General features: G+C 33.8%; 1 long non-coding RNA gene across 6 annotated transcripts; it reads left to right on the forward strand.

Annotated features, from left to right (window-relative positions):
- Window positions 1-4,457: 4,457 nt before the first annotated feature.
- On the forward strand, window positions 4,458-11,385 carry LOC107848391. Of its 6 annotated transcripts, none has more exons than XR_001667986.2 (5): window positions 4,458-6,401; window positions 6,950-7,181; window positions 7,954-7,977; window positions 8,055-8,382; window positions 8,588-11,385. It is a non-coding gene; the product is annotated as an uncharacterized LOC107848391 (long non-coding RNA). The 6 variants fall into 6 exon arrangements; XR_007049323.1 differs by having other exon boundaries at window positions 4,551-4,847; window positions 5,626-6,401; window positions 8,055-11,385; XR_007049324.1 differs by having other exon boundaries at window positions 4,563-6,401; window positions 8,055-10,218; window positions 10,324-11,385.
- Window positions 11,386-22,120: the final 10,735 nt, after the last annotated feature.

The raw sequence follows: 22,120 nt of genomic DNA on the forward strand, positions 1-22,120 counted from the left end.
AATCCGAATCTGTCCATGGTGGACTGTTTTGATAGGCTAAAGTAAATTGACCATAACTCTTTGCTCCAATATCAGATTTGGGTGAAATTGGTATCGTTGGAAAGATAATTCAAAGGTCTTTCATTTAATATAAAGTAGATCACCCAGTTCGTCCTGTACAAGGAGTTATGATTGTTTAAAGTTGACCCTAAAAATCTGTTTTGAGAGGCTGAAGTAACACGAGTATAACTCATTACTCAGATGTTGGATTTGGATGAAACCAATTGAATTGGAAAGAAGACTCAAAGATCTTTCTTTTCATAGGTGGCATCTCTCCCAGTTCATTATATTAAGGGAGTTATGATCGTTCAAAGTTGACCCAAAAAAATGGCTGGCCTCAGTAGTTTGTGTGCAGGAAATTTTCCTGCACATTTACTATTCCCAATATCCCGGCCACCGTTTTATAGTTTCGAACATGCTCTATTATATCCGAGACCTATCCGTTTTTGGAAATCTTTATATCGTTGGAAATCTTATTCAATAACCTTCGTATAGAACCATCGACGGGCAAATTCCGGTATAAATAAAATAGAATAAAATAAATTCCATATAAATAAGACCAATACACGTACTTGAATACGCCAATATATGTACTTGAATACGGGGTGTTAGATAAAAGTTATCATAATTACTTGTACTTTTCCTAAAGAAAAAATATAATTCTTTTCCTTATTTGGCTAACCTCTTTTTTCAAGGAAAGATTTTGGACGTCTATAAATAGAAGACCCCTTCTTATACCATAACATAATAGCATCTACAATGTAGTCTTTAAAGAGTCTTTGTTTAGGGGGATATTTTCTCTCTCATTAGTATATGTAGGCCAATTGGCCAAATAATATAATAATATTAAGCTTTTTAGTATTGTTTATGTATCTTCTGAATTGTCACCACAATGATTTGTAACTAATAGCTTCCGCATGACGCCCTCTCGATTTCAAACCCAACAAGTGGTATTAGAGCTTACGGTTCAATGGTCCAATGGTGTGGTGAGACGAGATTAAACAGGTTCAAAGCGGTTTCAAAATCAAGCTGTAACAATTTGGGCGATAATGAAGATTTTTGTCGAACTACATGTGGAGAACAATTTTCAACCATATTCTCAACACGCCTACCAATTGATTGTAACACCCCGCATTTTTGAGTTAGAAATCGAACCGTCGTTCCTACGTGTGTTAACTCTAGTCTCGTGATTTATATTTAAATTCATGTGTCATGATCTTTATCCTACTATGTGAAGTGATTATGAGGTGAAAAATGTTCATAGGAATCACTTAGAACAAAGTTGAGCTAAGAATCTTTGATTCGTCCAAAGTTGATATTCGATTCTACAAGAGTTAATTTTGAACGTGTATAAATTTTTATATGTTTGAAATTTTTTAGCTTAGGATCCACCAAATTGTAGATAATTGAGCCAACTTTCCAACGATACTAATTTTACCTTAATCTGATACCCGAGCAAAACGTTATTGCCTTTTTTGTGAAAGGCAGTAAGGGCAGGCGATTCCCGTGCCGTGGGGGTTATTCCGCCGTGATAAAGCGAGCGTCCCGGTGCCTATCGCTCGGACTAAAGGGCGCACCGCCTGGTCTATTCCTTCACATTTTCAGCTTCTTAAGGGTCAAGCGATGCTTTGGTCCTTTCCCCTCAATCCCCAAACATCCAAAGAATGATTTATCTCACCCAAAAGGGCATTCTTTGCCCATCTTCTTCAAAATCAACTCACCAAAAACCCTCCCTTTTCCTAAGAAAAAACCCAAACTCTTCCTCAAGAAAATAAGAAAATCAAGCTTTCTTCACCAATCAAGAAGCTTAAGGTACGTGGGGCTATCCTAAATCTCATGGACATAGATTTTATGATTTTAACAAACTTTCACTATCAGAAATTGGATCTATGGAAACGAACTTTTTTGCGACGGTTGTAAAAGTGTTGTCATAGAATATCTATAGCAATGCTTTTAATCGTTGTAAAAAAGAATTATTTTACTAGCACTATAATCATTGCTATTGAGAATGAACCATTGCAATAGGTATATTTATAGCAACGCTTTAAAACTAAAAATTACACAAATACACAACTTATGTTTTCAATATTACAAAAAATCTCAACTCCCTAAACATATTACAAAAATCCCAACATATACACAGAATGTTATGTATATGTTGGCTATATTATGTATATTAATAGGGAGAGAAAGTAAAGTAATTAAAAAAGTGGGAGAGAGTGTAATTACTTCCAAAATAGTTGGTATTTATGTTATTTCTACTTTTTAAAATTGTTGCCATAGAAGCATCTATGACAACACTTAACGGGAGAAAATTATCTATTGCATCGCTTTTTCATTTTCCACCATAATATTTCACTAACCAGAGTAGCATGGCCCGTGTCAACACGGGTCCAACATTAAGATATTTATTTATTTTTCCAATCTTAATATATTTAAATAAAATTTTTTAATAAAAGGATAGCATATGTTTTCTAGGATTCATCCGGAATCTAGCATGTGTTCAACATATGTTATTTTAATATATATTTAGATAATTTAAGTTATTATCTATTGTAATTTATAATAATTTTTATGTAATTTTTAAATTAATAGACGTTACTTTTCTTGTCCAAGTTTTTGTGGCATTGATAGTCAATTATATTTTAAAAATAATTTAAGTTGTTAATTATTGTGATTTATAATACTTTTCTTCTTTTCCAATTAATATAATTTCAAGAGTCGACCAAATATTTAATATCTTTTAAATTTTATAAGTTGTTAATTATTGTGATTTCTAGTATTTTTCATGTAATTTTTTAAAACTATATAACAAATTAAATTGTTTTTAGATATTTTAAGTTGTTAATTATTGTAATTTATAATACTTTTTATGTAATTTTTCAATAATGTATGTTACTCTCCTTGTCCAGAATTTTGTGTCGACGATAACCAATTATATTTTTTAAATAATTTAAATTTTTGATCATTGTGATTTATAATATTTTTTCTGTTTCAACTTATGTGGCACAATGCTTAAATGACCGTAATAATTCATTATGGATGATATAGTAAAATCATGATTGAAGCAGCGAAGCATAAATGTTTTAAATGACTTACAACAACTAATTAGAAGTGACATAGCAAAATTATTACAAAAAATACTTGTGAAAAATTTAAGTGGACCTCATATAAGACGCCAAGCTAATTTAAAATATCAAGATTTAATTTATCATTTTTATATCTATTTTATTTTTATTAAATATTATTAACTTTTAAATATTTAAATGACTTATAATAATTAATTAGGGGTGATATTTAGTAAAACTATGGTTGAAGCAGCTGAAGCATACATGTCATAAACGTCTATTTTACTTTTTTTATTAAATATTATTAATTTTTAATATATAAATAAATTATAATAATTAATTAGAAGTGATATAATAAAATCACGATAGAAGCAACTTAACCAAACATGTCATAAATATTTATTTTATATTTTTTAATTAAATATTATTTATTTTTTAATGCATAAATAACTTATAATAATTAATTATAGGTGATATAGTAAAATCATGGATTCAATATTATTAATTTTTCAATACATAAGTGACTTATAATAATTAATTACGGGTGATACATTAAAATCACGATTGAAGCAGTTGAAGCAGAAATCAGTCAATTTTTTTTGTTAATTATCGTTATTTATAGTACTTTTTATTTCATTTTCAAATTCAAATAATACATGTTGCTTTATATCTTTTTCTATCCTGTCCCAATTTATGTGGCACTAATATAATTTTGATAGTCAATCAAATATTTTATGTTGACATATCATTTTATTATTCTTAATTTTCTAATACATAAATGACTTATAATAAAGGGTGATATAGTAAAATCATCGTTTGAAAGACGATAATTTAATTTAAAACATCAAGAGTTAATTTCACATTTTACATCTATTTTATTTTTTATTAAATATTATTTATTTTTTTAATACCTAGATGACTCATAATAATTAATTAAGAGCAATTAATTATGTTATTACTATAAAAAATAATATTTTAAGTTATTAATTATTGTGATCTGTGGTAACAAATTAGTTTTGAGCATGATAGACAATTAAATAAATAAGAAAATTTACTTTCAATATGTAGTCATAATTAATTAATATAAATTAATTGAGTATATTAAATATTTAAATTATTATGATGAAATAATAAAATTATTATATATGGGACATGTTATATAATTAGGTGGAAGTAGGTGAAATTTTTTTGGTCAATATGGAAATAATTATAAATCACCCAATTGGTTGATGAATACACGTGGAAATTTATTTACTTAAAATGCCCTAAAAGGCCATGATGAGGAGCCACGTGCAGGAGGTCGGATCCATTATTGAAACTGTATACCACTTGGACATGTGGCAGTTATGCGCCATAACTTTGTATCTACTCTAATTTTCATTGAATTTCTTGTTGTTCCAAAAGTCCATTTGAATTTTCATTGAATTTTTTTATTATTTCAAAAGTCTGTCTGTGAGTAATTTTTCCTTGAAATTTATTACCTTTAATTAATTATTTAATATCATTTAAATATTAAAAATTAATATTAAAAAATAATTAATAAAATTAAAAATAAATATTTTATGTTGACATATCAATTATTATTTTTAAGATGGTGGAGCAAGCTCCTCCTTCGTATCATGGACTCCGACAGGACACAGTTTTGTCGTTTGGAATCCACCGGAATTTGCAAGAATTCTTCTTCCTACGTATTTTAAACAAAACAATTTCTCTAGTTTTATTCGACAGCTCAACACCTATGTATGTATTTTGACTTTTCTTGAAATTGGTTCTGCTTAAAATTGAATTTTTGGGTTGATTTTTTCTATTTTTTGAAATGGGTTTAGCTTAGAAATTGAATCTTGGAAAGGGGTTTTGCTTAAAAATTGAATTATTGAGTTGAATTTCTGTTTTTTTGAAATGGGGTTAGCTCAAAAATTGACTTTTTTGAACTGGGTTTAGCTTAAACATTGATTTTTTGAATTGAGTTTAAATTAAAAATTGAATTGTTGAAATGGGTTTAGCTTAAAAATTGAATTGTTGAATTAGGTTTAGCTTAAAGATTGAATTGTTGAATTGGGTTTATCTTAAAGGTTGAATTCTTGAAATGGGTTTAGCTTAAAGTTTGAATTGTTGAATTGTTAGCTTAAAAATTGAATTGTTGAAATGGGCTTAGCTTAAATATTGAATCTTTGAATTGATTTTCTGTATCTCAAAATGGGTTCAGCTGAAAAATTGACATGATTTTGCTATGTTTCTAAATGGCTTTAGCTTAAAATTGAATTTATTTTCATTCTATTCCAATGGGTTTAGCTGAGAAATAGGATCTTTGGATTGAAGGGTTTAGCTTAAGAATTTGATCGTTGAATTGATTTTCGTTCTGTAAGATTGAAGGGTTCAATGGAAGAATTGGATCATTGAATTGATTTTCTATCTTTCAAAATGGGTTTACTTGATATTGAATCGTTGAGTTTGTCATATTCAAGCCTGATTTGCTGTGTTTCCACGTTTTTTCGGACAACCGTGGTGTCTGGGCCAGCTTTCGTGCGCCGCAACTAATTTCATGGGGTACTTGTTACCTCTCACTAGCAATAGGTACTAGGTATCCATTCTCTTATTTATGATATTAATTTTGGTTGATCCGTAGGTGCGAGAGGCTAGCGTTGGATGGTTTTAGGCGGGGTAGGGATAGGCCGAAGAAGTACTGGGGTGAGGTGATTAGGCGGGACATGGAACAGTTACAGCTCACCGAGGATATGACCCTAAAATTTAGGAAGGGTTGGAGGGCGCGAATTTCGGCAGAGGATTAGGGCCAGTTTGGGTCGTTAGTGTAGGGAGTTACTTGGTGGGGGTTTTATTCCTGTTATGATTCCGTCTTCCGTGTTCCATGTTTTACTACGAATCTGTGTGCTTTTCTTTGCTTTTCTCTGTTTTATATTACTTATGGGTGCCGTACTTATGTTATGTAATCTACTTCTGTGCTTTACTATGTGTTTGTGTGGTATCTCGTGTCTTGAGCCGGGGGTCTATCGGAAACAGCCTTTCTACTTCATCAGAGGTAGAGGTATGGACTGCGTACATCTTACCCCCAGACCCCACTAGGTGGGAATACACTGGGTTTGTTGTTGTTGTTGTTGTCTTCCAAACAGGGAGCAGTAGGATTGAGGATGAGAGTGTATGATCGTACTGTGTGCTTTGCAAACTTTCACTTTGCTGCACATTTAGAAGTTGTTGGTCGCCGGAATGCTGATTTTGACCATGTGTATCGAAGTATGATCTTTAGTCGGCCATTAAACTTTCTCAATGCTGCAGCTGGTATGGTGCCATACCTATTCTCAGCTTGCTTGCATGCTTGCCTGTTCTATCATGAAATCGCTGAAGCATATGCGTTGTGGTAGTCAATTTTCATTTAATCAAAAATTCGGAGTTCTTTTTCTCTAGTTTTATTCTTACTTGTACTCCTCACTTTCGTAAAGTTCACTCTTCAGAAGCTTCAATAATGTCTAGTCCCAGTTCGACTGATTTGCAATGTCTTAGAATTGAAAAAGCATTTTGCTACAAATATATGCAATGAGGTGCAAGGAGCATCATTTGGTGTCTTGAGATTCAATCATATTAACGAAAAATTATTTAAACTGCTGAACAGTGGCAATGGAGAGGGCTTATATTTAAGGGGAGAAGTAGCTAACAGAAACTTCCATCGATCTAGCTTAGCTTTGAATTTTCCCAAATTTCCTATTAAAATATTTATAATAAATCGCGATGCATGTTGCTATTTGCTTCGACTCTTTTAAGATTGGTAGTCTCTTTTAAGTTCTAAAGTTCTCTAGCATAACGTGATTGAGTTTCCTGCTATGTATCAGGCAGATGTTATAATGTCCTTAGCTGGATCGAATGGAGGATCTTGATCAACAAAGTATGCTCCAAAACCTGCAGCAAGGTCATCAACTGGAGAAAATTATTCGCCTAAAGCAGAGAATGAGACAACCAACGACAGTAACTTAGCTCTAATAAGAGAGTTCCATGGCAGGTCATCTGGCAAAGCAGGTTTCACCGACGGTATTGGTTCTGGTGATCACATTTCCATCCCTCAAGGTAATAAATTCTACTTTGTTAGATTTTTGTATGCTGCAGCAAGGCAGTATGGAAAGTTAAAATTCCAAGACAACTGGAGCATATATATAAATGTACAACATTATATTGCCATTTAACCAAGAAATGTCACATCGTGCCTCACATAATTGACACAAGATGCATGAGGGTTGTGGAATTCGTGAACTCAAAATCTTACATCATCCAAAACTTTTTTCCATTTAAGGTATGTTCGGCATAGAGGAAAATGTTTTCCAAGAAAACAAGTCGTTTGTTACTTATTTTCTTGTGTTCGTTACGCAAGTAAAAAATATTTTCCTAAAAGCATTTGTATATATTTAAAACAAAAAAAATAAAAAATAGGTAGAGATAAAGAGTGATGGATCTGAGTAGCACCCTTCAGCATTTTTAGAGTCTATCACCATATCTGTTTAGGTATAGGACACATGGATAGTCCTATGTCAACATACAAGAGGAACTTTTGTATACCAGAAAAGTATGTTGTATAGGTTACCTTTTTTTTGGCAATAAACTGTTAAGGTAGATATTTAATTAACAGGTATCAAGATGGTACAGGGAAAGAAACAGAAACACCATAAAAATAAAAAGCAGCCTCTTATACTCTTCTTCCTAACATATCCACTAAATCCATATACTTGTTCAAACTATCTATTAAGCTGATTTTTTTTCACTAGTTGAGGTGTAGTTGGTAGATTGTTCGACTTTGATGCCCTGGTTATTTTTAGCTTTTCTTGAATCCCATTTTTTTGTGCAGGTGATTCTGGAGGCGAATAGCTAGGTATTTGAGTATTGATTCAGCTTTAGATACTCCGTCCAAGATTAGTAATTACTTAAAGATTTTGCTCAACATTTTAGGTATGGGGGACAAGAGGATGCTCATGAATTCTTGCGCTATGTCATTGACCCCAACCACAATTCGTGTTTGCGGGTGAAGAAGTTGCAGTAGTAGAGAAGAAAGGGTGATGGAGGTGGTATTGATGGGAATAGGAATACCTTTGTTAAGGATATCTTTGGGGTTGCTCTACATAGCCAAGTGCTTGGCATATGGTGCAGAGTCAAATAAGGTGGACGAGATCATGGATATAAGTCTTGATGTGTTGCACAATAGCTCACTGAACGATGCTCTGCAGAAATTTTTTCAGCCTGAGGTTTTGGATGGAAACAATAAGTACAAGTGTGAGAGGTAAGTATTATACTTTTTCCTTTTCCCTTAGTTTGTATTATATGATAAATCTGTTGTTTCAAGTTCCTTGTTGGGCATTCCTTGTTTACAGGTAAATTTTGTATCTGTTTAGTAATATTCATTTGGAATTGTGGCATTGTTGGTTGACTGATTGACGCAGCAAAAAATAAGTTGGCTTTCCAATACTTTGTTGGTTAAATTGCAGTTGAGGTAGTTTAAGAGCAATATTTTGGCTCCTGGAAGATTGCAATTTGACAAATCGAAACACTTTTCCCAGGAGGAGATGGGAGTGCTACGTTAGAAAGATAGTTGATCTTATAATAGCGGAGTCACTCTTTTCGTGGCAAGGTGGTCTTATCATTTTGTTGCAGGTTATGAAGGTTCTTATCCTAAATCACTAATTAGAATATCAGTATCTGTATGTCTAATAACTGCACTTTATTAGTTTGACAAATAGGAATTATTCTGGCAATACTGCTCGAAATCATTGACATGAACGAGTTACTTCATTGAACGAGTTGCATAAAACTAGTATTTAGAAGTTCTATGCAAATATGCAGACATATTTCTTGAGTTTCTTTTGTAAAAGTTAAGCCGGTGTAGAAACTGATCAATTTGTATCTCACTTTAAAATTTTTAAAAATATAACTCTTTATCATGTAGAACAAATACAGTCAATTGAATTTTCAAGTTAACCAAACACATGAACTGTGGGAAACTGATTTGATATGAACAAGCCCTGGTTTCCTAAACATTTTGGATTAAGTTTATTAATTTGAAAGCAGCAGTGAGTTCTCCCTGATCTATTTATCTCTCCTGTTATTATTAGTCCTTTTTAGGGCCAGGTATTTTACTTTTTCTTTATCTTGTTATGTTATAGAATTTTTCTTTTAACAGATAGATACTTGCAATACATACTATTGTGATGGATTCACACCAAATTCTGGGAAGAAACCGAAAATCTGGACCGAGAATTGGGATGGATGGTATGGTAATTGCTTCTTGTTTGTTAGATCTTTCGTGGTCATTTCACTAAATTCTGAACCAATATGCGCATGGTTCCAGGAAACCTTAGGTTCTTGTTAGTGTTATGAGTATATGATCTCTAATGTGTGAGTTGACTTCTCTCTTACTCATGAACAAAAAGCAACATTTCTTTGGTTGCATTGCCGGAGTTTTGAGTCCGGTGTTGATATACTTCCTACCACATTCAGATAATCACATCACCTGTGATGTTGAATTCTCGTTCTTTATTATACTCTTCTTAATAGGTTGTTCTTTCCCTTTGTCTGCATAATCAGTTAGCTTTTGAGTTTGTCAAACATATTGTACATATACTAGAGCTCCGATCAGATTTGGTAGACAGCTAAGTTTCAGACTTTGTTTTATACACTGAACAAATTCTTGGCCCTCTGATTTTGAATTTAGGACCCTTCTCTCTATTTCTTTGTAATTCAATATTAAAATCTCTACTGTATAGAGTATTAGGTACCTTCTTTACTCCTTAAAATCCATGACGCCTGAATTGGCTGATCAGCGTTCATTTCATTAGTTTTTTTGTTTGTTTTTGTTAACCTTGAATAGGATCTGACTCATACTCCCCCCTCTCAAAGTTGTTTTCCCCTTCACTATTTTCTGTTTTATGGAATGAAAATTGGTAAGTGGGACGTAAAAGTTAGTTATATCCTTTTCTGCTCCTGCTCTTGGGTAAGTTGCCTATTGAACATTCCTCTGAATGCGTCTAATTAGTTCTCCTAAGTGGTTGTTCCAAATGTTATTCTGCTAAAAGTTTCATTTTGCCTGTGGAGATTGTTGTCGTACCTGGCTTTTGACAAGGTAAGTTATTTCTCTTTTACAATGGGACGCTCTTTTCTTTTTAAGAATGATCTTAAGTTCTGTATCTAACCCTTGCTGTGTTGTCGTACCTGGCTTTTGACAAAGGTAAGTTATTTCTCTTTTACAATGGGACGCTCTTTTCTTTTTAAGAATGATCTTAAGTTCTGTATCTAACCCTTGCTGTGTGTATTACTTATAAATTTTGTTTGCTCTTTTATTCTATACAGGACCTTGTTTGGAGTTTGAAGAATATTGTTTAAGAGGCTGCTCTCTATGTTTTCTAGTTTGTAGCTTTATTTACCTATTAAGGGCATATCTTACTCATTCTTCTCAAGCGGCTTTGACCATGCTGTTTTGTTGAACCATGTAAATCTGATCTCTGAATAAGGATTAAACAAACGTAGAAATTAGGGAAAGCTTAGAGAAGTCCAGTGCCAGTGAAGTCTAAAACGTAGATACGTAGAAATGTCTAATTTACATGGAAATTGAAGTCTGATATTTCTGGGAAATTTTTTTGCTCTGCAAAAGACAGGTAATAGACAGAAATGACCTGATCGAGCTTCTTCCTTATGTTGAGAAGCTTTCTTATGCAGGTTCTTAAAGTTCAAGGACTTCAGGCTTTTCCTTGTCTATAACAAGGGTGTTATTTGTTTGTCTGTAGTGGTAACATGCTATTTGATATTTTATTTTTTGAACTTGCAGTGACTTGAACAATCATGAATCTACAAGGGTATTCAAGAAATCATCAGAAAGTTAAAGAACTTTGTTTCAGCTGGATCACTTGCAACTTTACGAAAAAAACAAATGCTAGAACACAAGAAGAAGAAGAATACAGGCTACATAGAATTTCTTGAAACTTATCGCGACTAGAACTTGATACTATATAAAAACTTAACTAATCATTTGAGTACTTAACATACATTTTGCTTTTGGATTTAGATTACTGGTTTAATTTGTTCCATATTTTGGATTATGTGATTATTAATGAATGATTTTGTTTTATGATGTGTTTATAATTGTCTATTGTAATTTATTGTGTATGTAAATACTACATAGTTAACTAATCATTTGAGTACTTAACATACATTTTGCTTTTGGATATAGATTACTAGTTTAATTTGTTCCATATTTTGGATTATGTGATTATTAATGAATGATTTTGTTTTATGATGTGTTTATAATTGTTTATTGTAATTTATTGTGTATGTAAATACTAATTTACAATACGTCGCAATAGATGTTGCAATAGATACTGTTGCAAACGTCGCAATAGATGCTGCTGCAACGGTTTAATGTCGTTGTAATAGCTTTTATTGCAATGGTTAGTAACCGTTGCAATAGATGAAAATAAGTGTCAATAAGTCAAAAAATAACCGTCGCCACAGGTCTAAGCTATGGCGACAGTTGTAACCGTTGCAATAGATGAAAATAGGCGTCTCAATAAGTCAAAAAATAACCGTTGCCATAGGTCATAGCTTGACCTATGGCGACGGTTCAGACAACCGTCGCATAAACTGTTGCCATAGACCTGCTGCAACGGCCACCTATAGGATGGTTGTTGAACCATTGCGGTAGAGCTATGGCAACGATTTTTCTATCTATTGCAATGGTTTTGCAACTGTCACCATAGGGGTAATTTCTGGTAGCGTTTAAAGTTATATATGTATGTATATGTAATGAGTTTTGGGAAATTATTTTATGAACATGCATCAAGAATTAAATTTGATGAAAGTACGTAATTATCATAAGGTTTTCCATAAAATTGATTTATAATCTCGTGCATATGTGATTTAAATTCGAAAAGTGATTTACGAATGTGAATTGTGAAATTCCCTTTTGCCATGATGAAGTTTATGGACTTTGCATGGTATGAATTGTGAATTGTTTTCAAGAGCATGACTTAAGATCCCTTTTTTGATAATGAGATTTATCTATAACTAATGTTGGGCTGGTTTATGAATGATGGAAATTCTTGAGTTTAAATGCCTCTTTAACCATTATGCATTATCGTTTGCACGCTTTCAAAAAGGGTTATTTCTTATGCTAAAGGCTTTTGAGTCTTAACTAAAAGAAGGGTTGTGGATTTTATATGATATGAATGACTAGCAAGTCTAGGTATGACGATACTCGATGAAGATATGCCCTTAACAGAATAAGCATTGAATATTTTATAAGCATGAAACATAGTTTTAAAGAACTGAAAATGGGCTTAAAGAGAGCTAGTTGGTTATCCGAAGAAGGTTTGAGTTCAGATATCTCATAGCCCAAAATCGTATTTTGTCGATACGGGTTTACGATGTCCTATAATATGTATTATACGCTGGCAACGGCCTTATGGCGTAGTAGAAAACAGAGACTCCAAATCCTTGCAGCAAACTTAGACTGGGGCTTGGCCGCCAAGTCAAGGACGGATTCCATATAGCCCTTGGGATCGTAGAAATATAAGGTGTACCATCTAGCTCAGAAGTAAGACAAAGAGTTGAGTCATGATTTCTAGAAGATGTTTTGAAGTTCATTAAATTATGCCCATGTATTTTCAATTATTTTATGCTGACATATTTCTATGAAATGGTCTCACTTATGTTGTATAAAAATATATTTTGTTTCTGGATTATTCTAAGTATCAGTACCTTTGTGTATTGACCTCAGTGTATTTTAGGTTATGCGGTATAGCCCCATGATCCATCACATCAGTAGAACACTTGGGATTTGACATAATTGTTGAGCCATCCATCTTTCGGAAGGCATTCATTTATACGTTGAGTTTTTCAGTATATGGTCCAGTTGGGGGCTTGTCCCAATCTAGATAGTTAGTTTTCATTAGAGGCTTCGTAGACAAGAGTTGAGTATTGTATTGTCCTAATATTCTTGACACAGTTTGAATCATAATGAATCTCCATTAAATATTATTATATCTTCCGCACTTTGATTTATGTATGGATTATGCTTATGATTACATGCTAAGGGGTCTCTCGGGCCTTCATGGTTCGGGATGCCTGTCGCAGCCAGGGCCTCAACTCGGATCATGACAAGCTTGGTATTAGAGCATGGTTCAAGATCCCAGGGTGTCTACGAAGTCGTATCTAGTAGAGTCTTGCTTATGGATGTGTTGTGCACCGCACTTATAATCAGGAGGATACCGGGCATTTAGGAGTTATTTCCTATTCTTTCATACTCTAGTTCGTGCTATAGCGTCGTCCATACAAATGTTATCAAAATTTCTTCCTTGCTCTAATTTTATAGGTTCGGCCTCATTGGCGAGGCGATACAAGTCCAAGAGTTTAAATCCCCAGCAATGTGGTCCTTTCTGATTGAGTTATCCACAAAGTTTTAAGATAGCACAAGGACTTGAAAGGAGTCCAGTAGTGCTTCAAAGTGTATTGATTCTAGTGTATACCTCTATCTTAATGAAATCGTGCTTTTCAGCGTAAGGTACGAAGTGTACTCGGTCCCTTTCAAAATCCTTGTTACAAATGTCATGCTTAAGGGCAGAGATATATGACAGAATGTTGGAACAGTATTTCCACCCGAGTAGTAGTATATGTTAATGTGTCGTGGCCTATTAGTAGTAAGATGGTACAGAAGTTAGTGATATGAAGTTAGAAGTTTAGAAGTTAGAGTGAGGGTGACTTTCGCATAAATAAGTAGTTCTAGTTATATACCCCTTGATTGGGGAGTGGTTTACTCTTTTATGGTGATATGCTAATGTTGTAGAAAGATTTGTAGATTGTATGGTATTGTGTGACGGAAATGATTGGCTATGATTGCTATTTATTCAAAATAGGGAAGAAGCCCAGAGTGGATAGTTATGGTGGTTATACAAATCATTTATAGGCTGTGAATGGAAAGGGGTAGATTAGTCAATAAGTTCTGGGTAGAGACTCATTGGTGTATATGAAATTTGAAGGTAGTGGGGGGATGTATGCATGAGTAAGTAAATATGATGTGAGAAAGTAAAATATGTTGATAAGATCGTAATGGGTTATGTTATAAGATTAAGATCGACTATCCCTATTATGTGACCTTACTGTCTTGATTGTCTTTTCTCTAGTAGTTGTAAACTAGTACTACATGTGAGAAAGTATGTAGTGAATTTTGAGGTGTAGTAGTAATGTCATGAAGGGGATGTGATTGCAGGTAGTAGTTAAGTAAAATGAGGTATATGGGTTGGTTTCCCAATTTGATGGCCTAGTATAGTATGTGGCATGCTTCATCGGTGGTGCATGATTGATGCTAGACTATAGACTTGAACTTTAGATGTGGAGTGTAGTGGTAAGAATAGTGGCTTAAAACTAATTATACATGTTTTCTTGGAATGAATTAGTAGGCTTAATGTGAGATGTGAAATGGCCTAGGTTGGCAATTTGTGGAAGAAAGAGTGGATAATTATTATATATGTACATGAGGACTAAGGTAAAACGATGAATTGTGGTTGAGTCATTAAGTGGATAAGAGTGTTAGGTATATTAGAATAAGTTGAACCCCAGATAGCATGTTGTTAGATAAGGTTTTATGGGTATAAGTGTCATGTGTACCTAGTTTATGTTGTTGAATTGTGTAGTATGGGGAAGACTAAGGAGTTTTTGTGTGATGTTCTTTAGAGCTTAATTGAGTAAATATAGGTAGGCAGTATGTGCCTTTGGTATAGTTTTACAAATTTTGTTAAGTTGTAAGTTATGCAATTAGAGGTTTAATACGAGTATATTAAGTAATGGAGAATGAATTGTTATGTGATAAGGAGGTGTGGATATGTATGCTCATGAGAGTGTGAGTTGTAGGGTGATGGCTATAGAGGCTAGCAAAAGTTAAGAGTAGCACTTCCGGAAAACAAGGCCTTAAGAGTATAGTTTTTTAGGGAAAGTTTAGCATTTATGTGTATGGCGATATCCCTTTTGTGTTGAGAGTTGTGGCTATAGATTTGATATGAGGATAGGTCCGCAAGTCTAAGATTGTGACTTTGATCTAAGGGGGAGATGATGGACTAAGGTAGGTCTTGAATTTTCTCATGGTGGCAAGTTTCAGGGAAGAGTCATGACAAATCTATTCCTATTCAAGCAAGCTCCTCCTACTTCAATTTAAGAGGTCATTCCACTAATGTCTTACGTCATGTATTCAAGTTATGCCTATGCCTATGGTTTGAATTCCCTATAGGCTTATGTTCATGTTCTGACCTCCAAACTAGAAGTAATAATGTCTCTCAGTAATCCAAGTTTTCAAGTATTCAAGTTCTATGTAGTGATGCTCATGACCCACGGATCCATATCTCATATCATGCTTGGTCCTAAGAAAGTATGCTTGCTATATGTTACCGATTCATGCTATGTTGGGTCTAGCCTAAAGTGATAAGGTTTATGAAAACTCATGATTATCTCATCTCTGAAAATGAGAAGCAATTGCTTCAATTGTCAATCCTTGTCTTAATCGTTGACTTCATGAATTCCACCTTTATGTTATATAGCTCATGATATATGCTCACGTGATTATCACTATGCCAATCCCAAGAACTCATGTTATGTATGTTTACATCCAAACTACCATCTGTCTATGATCTAGGCATTTGATATATGAAGTACTTTGCGTCTATTGTATCGTATCTTCACCTCATATCCTACCTTGAGTCATGCAATCATTATAAGTTATAGTCGAATAGTGTTACTCCCATTCATGATGCTTATGCTCGGATCCCTCAATAACCCTCCGTATATTAATATGATGGTGGTTATGAAAGCGTAGTAATGTCTTAGGTAGGGGAGTAGATGTTCTTGACAGTGAAAATTTTGATGTGATTTCCTTAGCTAAGGTTATAGGTGAAGGGGAAAAGAAGGAGATGAACTTTCGTTATGTGAAAAAGTTAGGAAGGAGATATGTGGCAAAAAAAATCTTTGTGAGAGTGATTGAATTTGCTGTGTTTGGTGGGGAGATCCATAAAGTAGGTGTAGTAATGATAGGCTTGAATGTGGTGATTGATGAAAGCGCGAACCAATGTATTATGTGGTTGTTACTCCTTGATTTCAAGTCTTAGGGATCTATGAAATTTTGTTTGTTTTTCAAATGGCTTTGAAAAAGAATTCATTCTGGAACAATTTCAGACATGCAACTTGAACTTACATATGACTGGATGTCTAAAGTTCAAGTAAAAATGGATGAACTCAAACCATATGGGCATGAACTTAAGATAAAATGATTCAATCCAACTACATATGGCAAGAATTCAGTCCAAAATAACTGAACTTTAGCCATATCCCATATTTACCGAGATCAGAGAAATGATTGAACTTTAACCATACGAAACTTTAGGCACGTCATGCCTGAAGTCATTCCAGAGTGAATATAGAGACTTTTATAAGTACATGACTTGAATGGTAATCCAAAATTGGGTATTTTTACACTTCGGTCATCTTTAATTAGATGTTGTTATCAATGTGAAATGGTTCTCTACAAGAAATTAGACGTACGAGTACATTTATAAATTATATTACTTCATACAAATATTGCAAATCCACTTATCGACATTTATTTTTATGCTTAGCTCAAATGTCGCAAAATTATAACGTCAATTTTTTCAGTCAACAAAATATTTACGATGTTTATATTAATACTTGTGAAATATCACATGAAAATTTCTAACATATAAGTTAATGTCAATAAATGAACAGTGATATTTATTTATGAGGTTTCAAGCATACTTTGATTATTTCGAATTGGTTGTATGACCCTTCCTTCAAAATATATAATTCTTACCTGAGTTATTTCTATTTCTTGGTATGATAAAAGTCGGCCAGATTTGTGTTTTTGCAGCAAAGAAGATGCACCTGTCCAATGTACTCAAAGCTTTCAAGTTTCAGTAGATCAATTAAGAAGTTGATGAAGCAACTGAGTTAAATTAGACTTGGCTAGAGCCAGAGATGGGTCAGAAAAGCCACCTTTCAGTTGGACAAGAACTGAAGTGGGAATTGCAATTTGAAGTTGACTATTGTAGCTGAAATTTTTGGATGAGAATCTTCTCTATTTTCTCTCTTTTGTGATTGCTAAAACTCTCTTTGTGATGATGTAATAAGACCTAAAATGATCTATATATATGCCCCGTAGTAATGGGCCTATGAGAAAAAGTGGGTAGGTCAAAATTGGGCTTTGTTTATCCATAGAGGAAGGGAAAAAGACCTATAACTCAACAATTCTCCCCCTCCCAACTATGTGGAGGAAACCGCCATCTTGGCGATCATGTAAGAATCTTCAAACTTTCCTCTTGGCAAAGATTTAGTCATCATGTCGGAACCATTATCATTCGTATGAATCTTCTCAAGTTCAAGCAACTTAGAATACAACACGTCTCGAATCCAATAGTATCTCACATTAATGTATTTAGACCGACCATGAAATGTAGAATTCTTTCCAAGATGAATAGCATTTTGACTGTCGCAATAAAGCACATACCTCTCTTGAGCACAACCAAGTTCCCCCAAGAATCTCTTCATCCAAAGCAATTCTGTAACGCCTCGAAATCGGGTCCCGAGACATCACACGGTGCTTAGGATCACAAGTGACCCCAAGTTAACCCTTCTACTGGCATAACTCATAAGCAACTGAACAAAAAGTATAAATCTATACAAATCTGCGGAAAATAACTCTTTCCTGAATATGATAGATACAAAACTAAATTTACAAGATTACAACCAAAACTGAAATAGAATACATCAACTTCTACTGGCTGTCTATGAAGCCTCTACTAGTACTGACTGTAGGTACCCGGATCATGACTCCCGACTAACCCAACTCAATACGACTGAATAAAGAAACTACAACACTTCTCAAACTGTATAACTAACTCAAGCCCTTGAATCAAAAGGACTCATCACCTACTGACTGGATGCCGCGAACTGACTGGATCTGAAGATGTACACTATACCTTGTACCTACATTCTGAGAAAATTTAGCCCATATACGAATATGTGGGTCAGTACCATGGAAACGTACTGAGCATATGAGGGTGCAATGCATATATAAAATAATATCTTAATATCATCACAGTTTATAAAATTATGCATGCTGATATAAATGACTCACTTAGCTCGAATTAAAATCATCATAATCATAAGAGAGTAGAATATATCAGGTGAAACATGTGAGTCATCATAATAAATATCAATTCACTTCCATCTCGATTCCAAATCATCAAAGCATTCAAATCTCATAACAATTCTCTTTGGAATATATGTTCATTAAATCTTTAGAAAACAATGACACTCTCAAATTCTGTCTTTCAAACAAATATGTTTTCATCTCAGATAGAAGAATAAGACTTTTCATATTAGATAGGAGAATACACACACACACATTGGGAGCCTCTTACAACCGACATAAACCATGTGAGCTACATAAAGTCCAATGTCCAACCCACAATGGGGAGAGCTGTCCTATCCTTGCCATTGGAGTAGGACCTTAACCTTCGATTCATTAGTGATCACTCTATCAAGTAGCCTTAGGCTCACATCCTACGGGGGAACATAGTTCTAAGGAAGTACCAATCATAGCTATACCTCCCACTCAGTACTAAAGACTACTCCCGTACTTAGCTCAGATTATTTCAAAAGAAAACACATAACAGCACAATTCAGCAATTCATATCGGGAGCCGTCATGCTACCCCTTTTTCATAATAAAATCAACATGTGGATTTCTTTTCTCATTCGAGTTCAAAAATAACTCTTTCAATACCAAAAGGTCAAATCATTCAAATATCAAGGTGTGTATAACACATTACTTCACCAAAGATCATAATCTCAAAGAGGGTTTAAATCCGATATATCAACACTTGAGCAAAATACTTCAAGATTCATACTTTATGTAGCAACCATAGATAATTCATAAAAAATCTGAAATTTTAACTTTAAACATGATATTATCATCAAAGTTCATGGTATTCAACTTCAAGGCATCAAAATATCATAGTTTCTTGAACAAAATATAATATATAAGTTTCCATCTCAAATTCATAATAAAGCCTATAAAATCATGTATATTTGTAAACGTAAACCTCAATTTGGGCACAAGAATGAAATAAGGATCTTGTTGAAAACCCCACATACCTTTATGGTAACAAATTCGTTGAAAGATTGGACCTTCAAGCTTGATTGAAAGAATCCTTGTAGAGAACTTTGAATTCGGAGCTTAACTTCTTGATTCTTGAGAGGTAAACTTAGATTTTGTTCTTGGGAAGAGAGAAAGGGTTTTGGATCGTAACTTGACTGATTTAGGGCTTAGGGATTGTAATTATGTGTTTAAAAACCCCTTATCAATGATTTGGAGTGATTAAGGACGGTTTAGGGGTGTGAAATGACTTCAAAACCCCTGATATAAGTCAAATCGGAGTGTTTTTGGCACTTAGAACTGACTTAGGCGGTACCCAAGTAATCGCACAAGCCAGGTTGGGCGGCGCCTAACCAATCACCTAAGTTTGGTTGGGCGGCGCCTAACCAATCGCATACCCTTATTGTCTCTGACGAAAATGGGCATAACTTTTCGCTCGGGTATCGGATTTTTGCGAAATTAGTATCATTGGAAATATAATTCAATTATCTACAATTTGATAGGTTTTGGAATGAAAAATTCCATGTATATTAAGATATATACATGTTTTAAGTTGACCCTTGTAGAATCGAATGTCAAACTTTGGATGAATCAATTGGTCTTAGCTCAACTTTGTTCTAGGTCATTGCTATGAACATTTTTCACCTCTAAACTACTCCATAGACTAGGATAATGATCATGAAAATTTTATTCACATTCAACTCGTTTGGATTAGAGCCGCGTAAGATCGACGGTTAGAATTTTAACACGAAAATACGGGTTATTACATTATCTCCCCCTTGGGAACATTCGTCCTCGAATGTGGATAATTAAGCTGAAACACAGAGGAATCTCAGTCTTTAAGCTAACTTGTACAACTGATACAAACTGAATCACTGAATCTCAAACATAATGATTCACTGAACTGAACTGCATGCGCCTGAATTCTCATGAAAATAATTATATGGCTAAGATAGAAATGAGAGTGTCAACTTATGAGTAACCATTACTTTGTACTGGATCTGATCTCATGAGAATGGATAAGAGGTTTATGACATGAAAAGTTGGGGTATTACAACATCCCCCTCTTGGGATCGTTCATCCCTGAATGATAATAATTTGATGAAAATACTAGGAAGAGACTGTGATACTACACAGGATACTTATGAATTGAATCATGACTTAATATCTAAAACTGAAATTGATGCATGAACTAAGCTGAATTCATAATTTAATTGGACACAAACACATTGCCTCTTGGAATGTACATACGTATAAGACTGCGGATAGTAAGACTATTTGAAAAATTAAGAATCTATAGGAGCTTATCTCCTTGCTTGCTAAACTAGACTGCAGGCTATATGGACTGGATCATACTGACTACCCATACTCAAATGGAGTATTTCTTCAGCACTTTTCTACAAAATTCTATTGACATTAGGGAGCAAAGAATTTTGGGCATGCTCTGAACAAGACATTTGACTAAGGAATTATAACATTGATATAACTCTATAGCACGGACTATAATTATATAACTCATAAACTAGGATAGGATTGCTAGGCCGTAGGCAACACAACTTCTTACTTTCAAGCTTAGCATCACTTCTCAAATTCTCTCTCAACTATACTATTCCCCTTAAATACCATACTCGTTTGATTCAACTTATAATTCTCATATTGGCACTGTGAAATCTTTCTTCTAAGGTCTAAACTAAACTAAGTTCTCTCACCATGATCAAGCCTAACACTAAATCACAAGATACAACATGCCAAACCATAATACTAGTCTAAACCACAAGGTTCAATATTCTATATCTTCTTAGAGCTCACACCCTAAGCATAATATGCCTTACCACTTCAATGACTAATTTAAAACTCTTGATATGGATTCACTAGTGCATATTGCATACATCATCCTACACCCAACATGACATTCAAGCCTATCATTAAAACCACATATAACTTTAAGGCAAATACCCCTAAAGGCATACTCTACATATTCTCGAGATTAAGCCATAATCATCATTCTAATATCTACAAATAAATGCTAAACTCACAAGAATAAACTAATTTCTAACTTACCAACTTCATTCTTGAAAAACCCATCCATATGTTATCCTTAATTCCTAGCTTCTATAATCATAATCATATGGCCTATCTTATTCATAATCTGTTAACACATCCTCCTTCTTCACATCATTACTATTTACCCATCTTCACACCTAAATTACTTTCATAGCTCTATAGATTTCAACTAAACTTCCTCTTGCAATCTCAGAAAAGCCTAAATTAACAATACTCAACCACCAAGTACTTCCATCAAAACCTATACTTTCCTAGCATAACAAATACCATCAATAACTCTTTTCATACTTCAAGCAAACAACAATCCACCTTAACCAATAATCTCCTTCTCTAACTTCACTAAACTAACAAACAAGGGTATATCACTTCATTACTAATTCAATCATAAGCAAAAATTCAGCTATACATATTCAATAAATCACCCTTACCACCATTCTTGCCACTACACTTCTAAATCCACAAGTTCAACTAATACAAGACTTTCAACTAAATGTTACTACTTCTGTCACTACATAGAAACCTACACTTTCAACTAATACCAGAACAACAAGATAAACAACAAGTTGCTAGTGAATCGAAATAGGCCTCACACGGCTTCACTAGACTTTGGTTTTGTATTTTGAACAAGAAAATTAGATGAATAACAAAGCAACTATGCTAGTGAATCAAATAGGCCTCACACGGCTTCACTAGACTTTGATTTTTCACAAACATAATGATAACAAGATTACATAATACAAGAGATAGAAACT

Source organism: Capsicum annuum, unplaced genomic scaffold (genome assembly GCF_002878395.1).
Source record: "Capsicum annuum cultivar UCD-10X-F1 unplaced genomic scaffold, UCD10Xv1.1 ctg2389, whole genome shotgun sequence".
Lineage (NCBI taxonomy): Eukaryota > Viridiplantae > Streptophyta > Magnoliopsida > Solanales > Solanaceae > Capsicum > Capsicum annuum.